At 51.6% G+C, this 13,871-nt stretch overlaps 1 protein-coding gene across 10 annotated transcripts in view; it reads right to left on the bottom strand.

Moving 5' to 3' along the window:
• EPN2 (epsin 2) overlaps positions 1-13,871 on the bottom strand; it is a 77,289-nt gene that overhangs the window by 39,089 nt on the left and 24,329 nt on the right. The window lies entirely within an intron of this gene.

Below are 13,871 nucleotides of genomic sequence, written 5' to 3'. Positions count from 1 at the left end.
ATGATGCCAAGGGCACAGCTGCACCCACTTTGTCCTGGCATCTTCGGGTGAGCCCTGAGAGCTCTAATTGGACCCCACGTCCCTGCAGGAGAGCCACCAGGTCACCAGGGCACCGCTGAGCCCCTGGGCCTCTGGAGGAAGAGGCCAGCCGCCTCTGACATGGACTACAGCCAGTCAGAACAGCACCTCTGGGCAGGACCCGCCCCATAAGATCTGCTGGAGTCTCTAAAACACAGAGTCCTCGGAAGGATGACTCAATACAGCATGAGTGTAAGACAGAAGAAACCCAGAGTAGGGACAGTGACAGAACAGTGGGGAGGGCATCTGCTTTGAATGCAGCTGGCCTGGGTTCCCCACATCCCACCTGGTCCCCCAAGCCCCACCAGGAGTAACTCCTAAGTGAGAGCCAAAAGGAGGAAGGGGGAGGAGGGTGGAAGGAGGAGGAAGGAGGGGGAGGGAGGAGGGAAAGGGGGAAGGAAGAGGAGGAAGAAGGAAGCAGCAGCAGCAGCAGCGCAGCAAATAAATATTCTTTAAATGGTTGCCTGCCACTTTCACAGAACTTTCATAGAGGAGGTGGCCTTCAAGAGACAAGGGAAAAGTAAGGGTAACCCTTCAGGGACAGAGCAATCGCAGGGTAGGAAGGGTGCTCACCTTGCACACGGCAGACCCAGGTTTGATCCCTGGCACCCCATAAGGCCCCCGAGTCCACCACGAGTGATCCCTGAGCCAGAGCAAGGAGTAAGCAGCGAGCACCCCCAAGTGTGACCCCAAAACCAAGCCAAGCCCAAAACCTCCTGTGGAAAGGGACATCCAAGTGCCTCCAGGGCCACACAAGCCTCAGCCTAGACCCTGCAGCGACACCTACAATTCTGCCCCGGAGAGCCCAGGACACACAGACCTCCTGGGCAGAGGCGCTGCCCATGGGGAGGCGGTGACAGGCACGGCTCTGTGGCACACATCCACCTCGAAGCCCACTTACTACTGTCCAGTGCCACCCCCTCGTTCCTGAGTCGACCCCCAGCATTACGTGTGCACACCAAGTACAGCCCTGCGAGCCCCTAGAACAGCATCAGGGGACACAAAGTGCTGAACCATGGGCCCAAAGAGCCAGACTGACCATAGATGGGCACAGCCCTCGGCCCCTGAGCATTGCTTGGGCGTCAAAGGCAGAACGAACCACCAAACAACACCAGCAACAAAAACCACCTCATGCTGGGCCTGGAGGAAAGGTACGGGGCTTGGAGCACCTGCCTTGCAAAAAGTGTGTGCTCATAAAGTCCAACCCCAGAGTCCCATGTGCGCCACACAGGATACTGGCAGCCACTGTGTGCAAGCACCACAAACAGAGCTGTGACCCCTGGGGAGCACTCCAGCTAAAAGAGGTGCCTGTACTGTGGCAGGGAGGTGCCACCTGGAGTGATCACGTGCTGAGTGCCACCGTGTCTTTTGAATGCTCACCTAGGCAAACCCGTGGGACACAACCCCATTGAGCACAGCAGTATGTGAGCCCCGTGGGCATAGCCAGGCAGACCTATGTCCCATCACACAACAAGCACAGTGAGATGAAGAAGGGGAGGAGGGGCACTGAATAAACAAACGTTTTTCTCACTCAAGCTAGAAGAAAAAAAATTTAAAGGCCAGGGTACAGAGATAGTACTAGGCAGAGAGACAGTATATGAAGCTGGCCTTACCCGGTACCCTATGTGGTCCGCGAATTTGGTCAGCAGTGTGGCCCAACAACTTGTTAAAAAATTATTTTGTGGTAAGTAAAAGAACTGAGTTTGTACAATTCTGTTACAACCCTTTCTTAAAATTTTCTTTTTAAATTTTAACTTTGTATTGGGGCTCAAGACAAGTCTTTTTTTGCACCTACTATACCGAAAGAGCTACAAGCAAGACCCAGGCAAGCCCTGAGGATACCCATCCATTCCCCCAAATGAGACAGCCATGAGTTCCCAATCCCCACGACACCTCAATCCAGCCACAGCCTGACAGGCTGTTATGAAATGGTAGTAACTGCAAGCCATGGAGGTGGCTCAAAGGGCACAAAGCCCGGGCTGAATTCCTCATGCACGACTAGAGAACAGCCTCCGAGACGCGCTAGGCCTAACCCCAGAGCACCCCAGGGGAGGGCGAGAGAGAAGGATGCACTGTGAATGCATTTTATTAAGGCTCAGTTTCTGGGGCTGGGGAGATAGTACAGTGGGTAGCAAGTCTCTTGCCTTGACACAGGCAACTTGGGGCTAATGCCCGGCACCCCACATGGTACCCCAAGCCCAGAAAGAGATAACTAAGCACAGAGCCATAAAAAAGCCCTGGAAACCATCTGCTGGGACCCAAAATTTTTTTTAAAAAATCAGTTTTTGATACACATGAGAAAGCTGGAACTGGAAAGACTGCACGGATGACAAAGCATTCAGCCAGTGAGCTCAAGGTCCAGATTCAATCCCTGGAATCACATGCTCTCACTCCTGCAAGTTTGGTCCTGATGGACCCTGAGCACCACACACACTGGGCCAGAATCACAGCACCGACCACAGTGGGCATGCCCACAGTACAGGTGAGCAGGTGAGCCTGGCCTATGTGGACCCTCACAGGAAGGACCTGGCAGGTGCATGGTCCCTGAAACAAACTACCTAGAGTGGATCCCTGGCACTTCACACGAGCCCCTGAGCACCATCAGGGCTCCCTTCACAGCATAGAGCCAGGAATAACTGGCTTGTTTTTGTTTGGAGGAAGAGCAGGGAGCTGTCAATCCCAGCATTGCTCAGGGGACAAAGCAGTGCCAGAGCTGAAATGGAAGTTGGTCACATGCAAGGCAAATGCCTTAACCCCTAGCTCATTCACTCTCTCTCTGGCCCTAGTAAAGATTCTTAACAGTATTTCCATCTGAAAAATGGAATCTGGGGGCTGGAGCAATAGCACAGCGGGTAGGGCGTTTGCCTTGCACGCGGCCGACCCGGGTTCGATTCCCAGCATCCCATATGATCCCCTGAGCACCGCCAGGGGTGATTCCTGAGTGCAGAGCCAGGAGTAACCTCTGTGTGTTGCCAGGTATGACCCCCCCCCCCCAAAAAAAAGGGAATCTGCTGCAATATTCAAAATACCCCTGTAAAGGAGAGGGCCCAGTGGCAAAATATGCTTGCCTTCAGACCCAGGGGAGATAGCTCAAGGGTCAGGGAAGCATGTGCAAGGCTCTAGGACTTGATCCCCACCCCCGAATGACTTTGATGCCAGGCCTGAGCGACACAGCGCCACCAGGTTCACACACTGGATCATCCAGCCAAGTGCTCCAGGTGCATTCTCCCCAGAACTCCCAAGCACATGCCCCCAAACCCGCCACCAACATTGCAGAGACAACAGAGTAGGGAGGGTGAGAAAGGCATCTATCTAAACAAAACACTCTCCCTGTCTTGGGAAGCTCCTCTGTGTTCTGTGGGAGAGGAGGCCAGGGGCAGTCTCAGACAGTCGGGGCACTGTGGGCACACACTCAGAGCGGCAAGCACCGTCCTCCTGATCGTGCTGACTGCACGCCAGGGGTGCGGCTCAAAGGGCATAAAGCATGGGCTGAATTCCTTGTACCTCATGGTCACTACTGGAGAACAACTGTAACCCCAGAGACCCAAGGGAGGTCAAGAGAGACAGTACCTGGATGAGACCTTGAAACTACTAGGAAACCAGCACGGGTCTGGGCTGCTAGGAGTCAGGCATTAATCCAGGTCTGAGACACACAGAGCTCAGGGAAGGGAAAGAAGCAGAGCAAGAAAGAAGTCCTCTGAACTTCTGGTTTACCAGTCATTATCTTTTTGTTTGTTCTGGGCCATACCCAGAAGTGCTCGGGGGCTATTCCTAGTTCAGGAGTGACTGGGAGTGCAGGGGGTACATATGCCGTACCAAGCGCAAAGCAAGAGCCTTTGCCCTTGTACTAGCTCCTCAGACCCTCTATCTGCTGGCTCAGGCCATTGGTCCCTGGACTGCTTGGTGGTGTGAGTCAGTTCGGGCAGATGTAGAGCAGACTGCTTCCGCCATCAGGCCAGTGCAACGCGCACCCAAGAGGAGTTGGGCAGGGCCTAGTAGAGTCACAGGCACCGGGCAAACTCCATGTTCCGCACGTCACACACCCGACGCTGCCTCAGGGCCTCCAGCAGAAATGTCCCTTTTCCTTCAGGTCCCATGAGCCTTCCAGCAGAGACTGGAAACAGACTAAAACAGCAAACAGAACAAAATTAAACAAACAAACATCAAATACCAAGGCAAGGGAAAATGATGCCCCTAGAGGGAAGAGGAATTCCATAAAAATGTGCTCCAAGGACTGTGAAGCTGGGTGGGGAAATTCCTTCCAAATCTAGAACTGATCATGGACGAAGATCTGGGAGAGAGGATGGAGGGGGGAAGTTTGGCGGCAGGGGGGCACCAACAAGATTCCCAGCCAGGCAGGCCCCTGATGACAGCCCCCAGCTGTACAGTCCAGCTGGCAACGTGTGAAGCGATGTACCCCATCCTATGTCTGTGGGGGTCCAGGGCTAGTATAGAGAACCAAATCCAACTATGAAAACATAGTCATGAGGGGCCAGAGCGATAGCACAGTGCGTAGGGCGTTTGCCTTGCACTCGGCCGACCCGGGTTTGATCCCCGGCATCCCATATGGTCCCCCAAGCACCGCCAGGAGTAATTCCTGAGTGCAAAGCCAGGAGTAACCCCTGAGCATCGCTGTGTGTGACCCAAAAAGAAAAAAAAAAAAAAAGAAAACATAGTCATGACTGTCTCCGCCTGCCCTGACACCCAACAGATCCAGGTCTGTGACAACATGGTCATGACCCAAACTGCTGGACGCAAGGGAAACCAAAGACCCTGCCCCGATGTCAGCTCAAGCTTTCTATCCAGCAGCCTTCAGTGACTTTCCATGGATGTAACACACTGGTGCTGGCACTTCTGCTCACTCAGCCCCTTCCTGAGCTGCCACAGGGGGAACGCAAAGGGGCCAACCTCTGTCCAGGCAGGTCACAGCCCCCTCTCCTACCAAGTGACCTCAATGCAGCCCCTGCTCCTGCATCCCAGAATCTCCTGGAGACTGTCCCCAAGTGCAGTCACAGCAGAAGTGGACTCAATGCTCAGATGCCGGGCACTGCTGTGAGGTGCCTAAACACAACACTGAAGAAACGCTTAGCAAACGTTCATTAGTCACCCAGCCTGAATGCTTCCTGTATGTGGTCTGTGAGTAAGGGAACATCTCCACCTCCCTGCTGGGGTTCTAGAGTACCACACCATAACCAGGAGGCTCGGTCAGAGGGTGGCTGAGACTGCAGTTCCTGGGACCACACCACGCTGGCACTCCGGGAGACAACAGCCCAGTTAGAACAATCTGGACAGTGACACATTCTTTTCCACAGCGATCACTTCAGCCAAAAGAGAAAGGACTATTATGACTCTGCACAGATCAAGCGAGCAACAGCTCAGAGCCCAGTGACCACGGCTCAGGCATATGAGGACAGAAAGGGGAAAAGTCGTCCTTTCTCTCACACGCACCAGAAAAACAATGATGGTCCCTCAAAGAAACCTCTTTACTAGATGGACATGGGCCTCTACATTCCAAGAACTTCTCTCTGGGTAAAAAAAACAAATCCTAGGGGCCAAAGAGATAGTACAGCAGGGCGGGCGCTCACCTTGCATGTAGCAGACCCAGGTTCGACCCCCAGCACCCCCCATGGTCTCTTGAGCACTGCCAGGAGTAATCCTTGGGTGCAGAGCCAGGAGTAACCTCACTATCAACACCTGTGGCCCAAAAAAGGAAAAGGAAACAATTTCTATATTGTTACACAGACATGGCCTTAAAAAACAAACTGCATTTCTAGGTAATAAAGCAGGTCCAGATAAACTGCCCTTGCACATTCTTCTACTCCAGGAGAGGAAGAGTCCCCAAGCGGTCATGGACCAGGAATGATCCATGAGCACAGAGCCAGGAGTAAGCCCTGAGCACTGCCAGGATGGACCCCCAAACAAAAAATAATTTTTTAATTAAAAAATAAAAATCATGCAAAAAGGAAACTGTAAGTTGTGGTCAAGCTCACAGAATAAGGGATCCAGTACTGAACACATGAGCAAGCTGTGGCCAGGTGGTCAAGATGACAGGCCTTTCTCAAAGCCTTCCACAGACCCCCTCTCTGACCAACAGCCCAGGGCCCGGCCCTCTCCCAGAGCCCTGGGATCACAGACAGCCCACGCTCTGACCAACAGCACAAATCTAGACACAGATGCTTTGCTGGACTCCACGGGGTCCCAAAGGCAGGGCTCCCACTGCCAGTCTGAAGACCCCCTCCCGCCCGGGAAACAGGAAAGCCAGCAGAGACCAGGAGCCAGACGGCACCCCGCCACTCCAAGGGACAGGCCTGCTATGGATTCTGGTTTAACCAGTATCATTTCCAGTTTGTGACATTTGGGAAGGGGCGAGAGGGTGCATGGGAAATTGTAGAATTCCCATGATTTCATGCTTAATTTAGACCTGGCTGGTGGCAGTGGTGGCGCTAAGAACTGGGCTGTCGCCATCTCCTGAGGAGCCAGCGGGAGAGTGGAAGCCAAGAGAGAGTGCGGGGCGGTGTAGAGTCTCAGGCTCGCTTCCAGGCGAGCAGGGAAGGTAGGGCCGCCACGGGCATCCCTGGTCACCGCTGACTCCCCTGCATCGCCAGGAGATGGTCTCTGTCCCACCATCAGGTCAGGTCCATACCACAGAAGGCCAAATGAGAAGCTGGGTCACCCTAACTGTGGGCCTGAGGTAACCAGTGTGGCCCTTCCACATGCACCCGGTACAGTTTATTTTCTCTCTTTTTTTTAAATTGAATCACCATGAGTATCTCGGTGTTACAAAGTTTTCATGAGTGAGCTTCAATCATACACTGATCGAACACCCACCCCTCACCAACATCCCCAGTATCCCTCCCCCTCCCCACACCCTTCTCTCTTCACTTACTCTCCACATTACTGAACCAATCTGCTCAGACTCCTGAGAGAACAAGGAGTGTGCTGCGAGCCTGGCCTGCTCAATTCTCCCCATCACCATCACTGCACTATTCTCTTTCTTGTCCCTTAGTCCCCACTTACACCTGCGCAGAACCAGCCCGCTTCCCCTCCTCCGCAGACTCTTCCTGGGATCTTTCCATGCTGACACCCTTGCTCACCTGTTTATTCCCAGGCATCCCTACAGTCACCATGAAAAAGGGCTCGGTAGGCCTTCAGCACATCTCTTAGATCCAAGAACAGAGGCTGACACACAGAGACCACTCAAAAAAATGTGAGCTGAGTGAAGAGGCTAAAAATATATAAAACAAAAGATGACTCCAGCCTTGCTGACTTAGAAACCAGAATTATACCACGGAGAGCTACTCTCCCAGTTTTCTGTTGTTTTTGGTTTTTGGGGGTCACATCGTGTAATCTCAGGGGAGTGACTTTTGGCTCAGGGACAACTCCTGGCAGGCCTGAGGGACCATATGGAGTCCCAGGGTCGAGCCGGGGCCAGCCGTGGGCAGGGCAAGCGCCCTCCCTACTGTGCTATTGCTCTGGTCCCCTGTTCTTCTAGTTCCTGGTTCGCTTTCGGGCTCTACGTCCAGGGGTAAAGTGAGCTGGAGAACTGCTTGTACTGTCCACCTGACAGCAAGCATCGGTGCCTGGTGAACACGCGCCACAGCACAGGACAGTGGCTGCAGGGCGGCACACGGCCACGGACCCTGCGGGCCGTCTGGAGCAAGCTGGGGCACCTGCTGGGCCTGGAAAGCAATGACAGCCACTGTCCAGGGCTTCACGAGAAAGTGAAGCCCCCGCAAAGGACAGAGCTAAAGCACTGCTCCCCCCCCACCCCGGCCCTGCCAACTCTGTCTGCGCAGGCGCATCTCAGCAGGCCCCCAGAGCAGCGGAAAGGACGGCCACAGGGACGTGCCCATGGGAAGGCGGGCCAGCTTCCCAGCGGCACCAGCCCCAGCCTCTGTCTGACCATACAGCCCCAGCCCAGGTCTCCTCCAGGCAGAGACATGCCCATGCCGGGACGTCAGCACAGGGAGGCACCAGGGAGAAGGGAACCGGAAATGGAAGAGGCTCTCCACACAGAAGCCAGCAGACACAAGCATGCCCTAAGCAGGAACCAGACATGCTCTAAAAGCATCGCCCACGCCTACCGCTGACTCTCCCAGCAACCCTAGGAGATGTTTGTTATCATCAGTTCACAGAGGAAGAAGCCAAGGAGCCAAAGCACAGTGCCCGCAAGCACTAGAATCAAACCTGTCCCCCATGTCTGGTCCCACCTCTTAATCCCTAGTTTTTTAAATCTGGCTCTAGAAAGCCCCAGAGCTCAAAGTCCTCAGAACAATGGAGTTTTCCTTGCCAAGTCTGCAGGACCAGAAACCCTCTTGTCCAGGCACAGGAAAGGCCTAGAGAGAAGACGCATGGTTTCCTACCACGCCCAAGTGCTCCCAGGATGCCTTTCCCAGACAGCAGGCAGTGTCAAGGTGGAGGCTTCCAGACTCCACACAGACACGTGCCCCAGGTGCCACTGCTCCTCCACGCGCAGACGAGGCACTCCCAGGCCTGCAGGTGAGGGACGAGAGGCCTCCACAAGCCTCGCAGGAAGCCTGCTTCAGGATCCAACACCATGGAATCAGACAGGATGGAAGTAGGAAACCAACTACAGAGACACCTGTCTTTCCAAATGTGCTCTGCAGAACTCACATCTTTAAGAAATGTCTCTCCGGTATGCGGGACTGGGACATCTCCAAACCGAGGCGGGAAGGGGGCACACTGGAACCAGCCCAGTTTCCAATTTGCCTCGGCCACCGGAAGTCACGCCCTCGACCCGCCCTCGGCACCATCTTGCCACAGCCAACAGAAGAATCCGGGCATTCCAGCAGGCACTACAAGCCGGAGAGTGTTCCGGACCCCCAGACTGGGCAAACAACACTGGGGTGCCAGACGGAGAAGGTACAGCCAGCACGCCTTTTCCAGATGGAGCCCCAGCAACACTGAGCTTCTACTAACACAGCTCCGGAATGCGGGACTGGGACATCTCCAAACCAAGCGGCCGCTAACTCGGCCATGCGACTTTTCCTGAAATAGAAAACATACAATCTAATGATGCCATTCCGACAGGTCTGACTGTTAGAGGAGAAATTCCAAATAACAATAGTGCATTTCCTGTCGAAAACTGAATGTAATCAAAGTAAGGAAAGAGTAAAGTGAAAATCATCTGTCACACAGGCAGAGGGGGAGTGGGAGGGGGGTATGCTGGGGTTTTTGGTGGTGGAACATGTGCACTGGTGACGGGATGGGTGTTTGAGCATAGTATCACTAAGACTCCATCCTAAAAGCCCTGTAACTGTTCCCACGGTGACTCAATTAAAAAATAAATTAAGAAGGGGCTGGAGAGATAGCACAGCGGGTAGGGCGTTTGCCTTGCACACGGCCCACCTGGGTTCGGTTCCCAGCATCCCATATGGTCCCCTGAGCACGGCCAGGGGTAATTCCTGAGTGCAGAGCCAGGAGTAACCCCTGTGCATCGCCAGGTGTGACCCAAAAAGAAAAAAAAAAAAAATTTAAGAAAAAAAAAAAGAAAAAAGAAATGTCTCATTTCAACATTCAAAGGAATAAGTGATTTATTTTCACTTGAAAGAAAGAAAGAACTATGTCTCTGTCGATGAATAGTGACTTCCGCTAAGTCAATTCGACCGATTTCAGCAATGCACGGGCTCAAACCCAGGCGCCACAGGGTGCCTCCCCAACCCCAGCCCCAGCCCCAGCCCCAGCCCCAGCCCGCCCGCCCTTCAAAAGTAATCCCCACACTGCACCTCGAGTAGCCCCAGCATGGGCATGCCCTCCCGCCACACCCTAAGCGAGTGATATTAAATAAAATAGCTACCGTCATCTGAAGCACCACTCAGAAAAAAAGCTGGTCCCAGAGCTAAAAGGTAAATTTCCTTTTTTGGTACGGAATAAAAATATAAATTCCCTCCTTCCTCCTCTTGCTGGAAACAGTCCCAGGGTTTTATTTACTCTGCAATACTGACTGGATACGTTAGGAGGCAATGTTCCCTCTAACTCTTAAATGTCAGGGTCTACCCCCAAAAAGCAGGAGTCCTGGGCCGGACTGATAACACAGAGGGTAGGGCATTGGCTCGATTCCTAGCATCCCATATGGTTCCCCAAGTACCACCACTCCTGGACTAATTCCTGAGTGCAGAGCCAGGAATAACCCCTTAGCATTGCTGGGTGTGACCCAAAAAGAAAAAAAAGGAGGAGCCAACCCTAATGCACTATCAAGCACCTAATAAAGAACATATGTAGAACACACAAAGTAAACCCTCTGAACCAGAGTATGACCACAGGTGCCCATCCAGGACTCCCTCCTTTCCCCACCTGTATTACTCAGGCCAACACCTTAGGTTCTGGGTTCTTCTGTCCCTTGCTTTAAAAATGAAACCCAGGGGCTGGAGCAATAGCACAGTGGGTAGAGCATTTGCCTTGCATGCAGCAGACTCGGGTTCGATTCCCAGTACCCCATATGGACCCTAGAGCACCGCCAGGAGTAATTCCTGAGTGCAGACCCAAGAGTAACCCCTGAGCATCGCCGGGTGTGAACCAAAAAGCAAACAAAACAAAACACACATGGGGCTGGAGAGATATTACAATAGGTAAGACACCTTCCTGGCACACACCCAACCAGGGTTTAATCCCCAGCACCAGAGTGTCCTCCAAGAACCTAAGGGGAGCTCCAAGACTCCTGAGCCAGGAGTAAGCCCTGAGCACCTCTGCGTCTGGTCCACATCATAATATACACTTATCTGCTGTCCTGCTTCATAATACCACTCAATCACTACAGAGCAATCTAGACATGACAGCTGATTGGGTCCTTCAGACACTGTGTGTAAACAATGTGAACATGTGCAGGGATTTAGGAAAGCACAAGACATGGCTTTCAGCCCTGACTCAAGTTAAAATAACCACAGACCCAGCATCCAAGAGTCATGCGGGTGCTCCAGGCAGCTCTGGGATGTGGAGTGACGGGGAAGGGCGGGGGCGCTGTTAGTGGGGCAGGTGCTAAAAAATGAAGCGTGAAAGGGGTGGGCAGAGGACAGTGAGCACCCACAGTACAGGCAGCACGGACCGTGAGGTCTAGAGGGCACAGGAGGAGGAACGAACAGGGGACTGCATGGTCCTCCGCATGATATGAGGACTTGAGGGCCACAAGGATGATACAGCAGGTGGGGTGTTTGTCTCGCACGCGACCACCCCAAATGATCCCCTGAGCTCACCAGGAGTACTTCCTGAGTGCAGAGCAGGAATAAACCCTGAGTGTCATTGAGAGTGAGGCCCAAAACAAAACAAAAACCCCTTATGCCGAGCACTTGCTGTGTGTCAGCAATCTTAACCATTTACTCAATGAACTCTTCCTACAAACAGGGATACTATTTGGCTACAAATTAATTTGCCTTTAAATAGAAAGACAAGGGCCAGAGTTAGTACAGTGGATAGGGCATTTCCCTTGCATATGGCCAAACTGGGAAATCAACTGGGCATCCCATATGGTCCCCTGAGCCCCACCAGGAGTGATTCCTGAGTGCAGGGTCAGGAGTAACCGCTGAGCACTGGTGGGTGTGACCCAAAAATTAAATTTGAAAAAAAAAAAAAATACCCCCATTTGACCCAGCAATATCACTTCTGGGAATATATCTCTTAGAGGCAAAAAAGTATAGTCGAAATGACATCTGCACTTGTATGTTCATCGCAGCACTGTTTACAATAGCCAGAATCTGGAAAAAACCTGAGTGCCCAAGAACAAATGACTGGTTAAGGAAACTTGAGTACATCTACACAAGGGAATACTATGCAGCTATTAAAAAACATGAAGTCATGAACTTTGCATATAAGTGGATCAACATGGAAAGTATCATGCTAATGAAATGAGCCAGAAAGAGAGAGACAGACATAGAAAGATTGCACTCATCTATGGAATATAAAATAATAGAATGGGAGACTAACACCTAAGAATAGTAGAAATAAGTACCAGGAGGTTGGCTCCACAGCTTGGAAGTCGGCCTCACAAGCTGAGGGAAAAAAAGGCAGCTCAGACAGAGAAGGGAACACCAAGTAAAGTGTGGTTGGAGGACCCGCTCGGGATGGGAGATGTGTGCTGAAAGTTGACTATGGACTGAACACGATGGCCACTCAATACCTCTATTGCAAACCACAACACCCAAAAGGAGAGAGAGAACAAAGGGAATGCCCTGCCAGGGGCGGGGGCACGGGGGGTGATGGAGTTGGGGGATGGGAGGGATACTGGGAGGGATGGGTACTCGAGCATTGTATGACTGAAACACAAGCATGAAAATATGTAAATCCTGTAACTGTACCCTCACGGTGACTCACTATTTTAAAAAAATAATTAATAAAAAAATACCCATTTTAAGCAATATAATATGTATGAAAGGAGGTGTAATTGCTGGTATGTTGGAGAGGTCATCTTGTTTCTAATGAGGGAAAATTCACATAGCCTAAAGCACACAATTCAGTGGTGTTTTTTTAAGTATATTCAAAATGTTGTACAATTATTACAACTAATTCCACAGTATTTCCATTTCTCCCCCCACCATCCAAAGTCTTGTATTTTAGTAGTGACTACTAGTGGCCTCTGGCACCCACTAGATTCACAGATATGCCTGTTATCTACAGTCACATCCATGTAAATACAAGCACATGGCCTTTTGTGACTGGCTTCTTCAATCAGCATAGTTTGATTCATCCACATTGTATTACTCACCAGTATTTCATTCCTTTATGTGGCAGAGTGATTTCCCATCACACAGATACATCACCCTTTGTTTATCCACTTATCAGGTGGAGGACATCGAATATGAACTGGTGTCATTTTCCTTCTTTGGGGCTATAATTTGGTGGGAAATGCTGCTGTGAACACCCATGTACAAGCTCTCGCAGAGACTCATTTTCAAATGCCAAAGGCTGGAATTGCGTGGTCAACTCTTTAACACTGGAAGAAACCTCACAGTATACTACAGAATTTTTTAAGATTAAGGAAGTATTCAAATGAGGGCTGGGAAGATGGTTCAAAGGGTTTGTGTATATGCTTTGCATGAGGAAGCGGGGAATTTTCCAAGAACACCTAGAAGTGACCCCCAATTCCTGATCTGAGACTAGCCCCCTGAGCACGGCTGGATGCAGCCCCAAAAGCAAAACAAACAAGCTCAAGAACTATTAAAACTAATATCCATTAGGGGCTGGAACGATAGCACAGCGGGTAGGGCGTTTGCCCTGCACGCGGCTGACCCGGGTTCGATTCCCAGCATCCCATATGGTCCCCTGAGCACTACAAGGGGTAATTCCCGAGTGCAGAGCTAGGAGTAACCCCTGTGCATTGCGGGGTGTGACCCAAAAAGCAGAAAAAAAAAAAAAAACAACAACTAATACCATTAAAGTTAATTTAGGGATGGGGCTGGAGCCATAGTACAGCAGGGAGGGTGTTTGCCTTACATGCACCTGACCCGGGTTCAATCCCTGATATCCCATACGGTCACCTCAGCACTGCAGGAGCAATTCCTGAGTGCAGAGCCAGGAGTGACCCCTGAGCATCATCAGGTGTGACCCAAAAAGCCCAAAAAAAAAAATTACTTTAGGTAATAATGCTGAGAAGGAGCTAGACTGAAGTCAGTTTTGAATCTGAGAGCAGAGGAGTCTGCGATCTTGACTAAGGGCACCACAGGAAAATGACTCGGCAGGGGAGAGGCCGATGGTGAGAACCAGAAGATCACCAACACACCACAAGGTGATGAGGAGATGAAGACCTGACTCTGGACAGAAAAGGGCAGCAGAGAACAAACAAG

This window comes from Sorex araneus, chromosome 4 (assembly GCF_027595985.1).
Source record: "Sorex araneus isolate mSorAra2 chromosome 4, mSorAra2.pri, whole genome shotgun sequence".
Lineage (NCBI taxonomy): Eukaryota > Metazoa > Chordata > Mammalia > Eulipotyphla > Soricidae > Sorex > Sorex araneus.
This window is presented reverse-complemented; position numbering and strand designations above follow the sequence as displayed.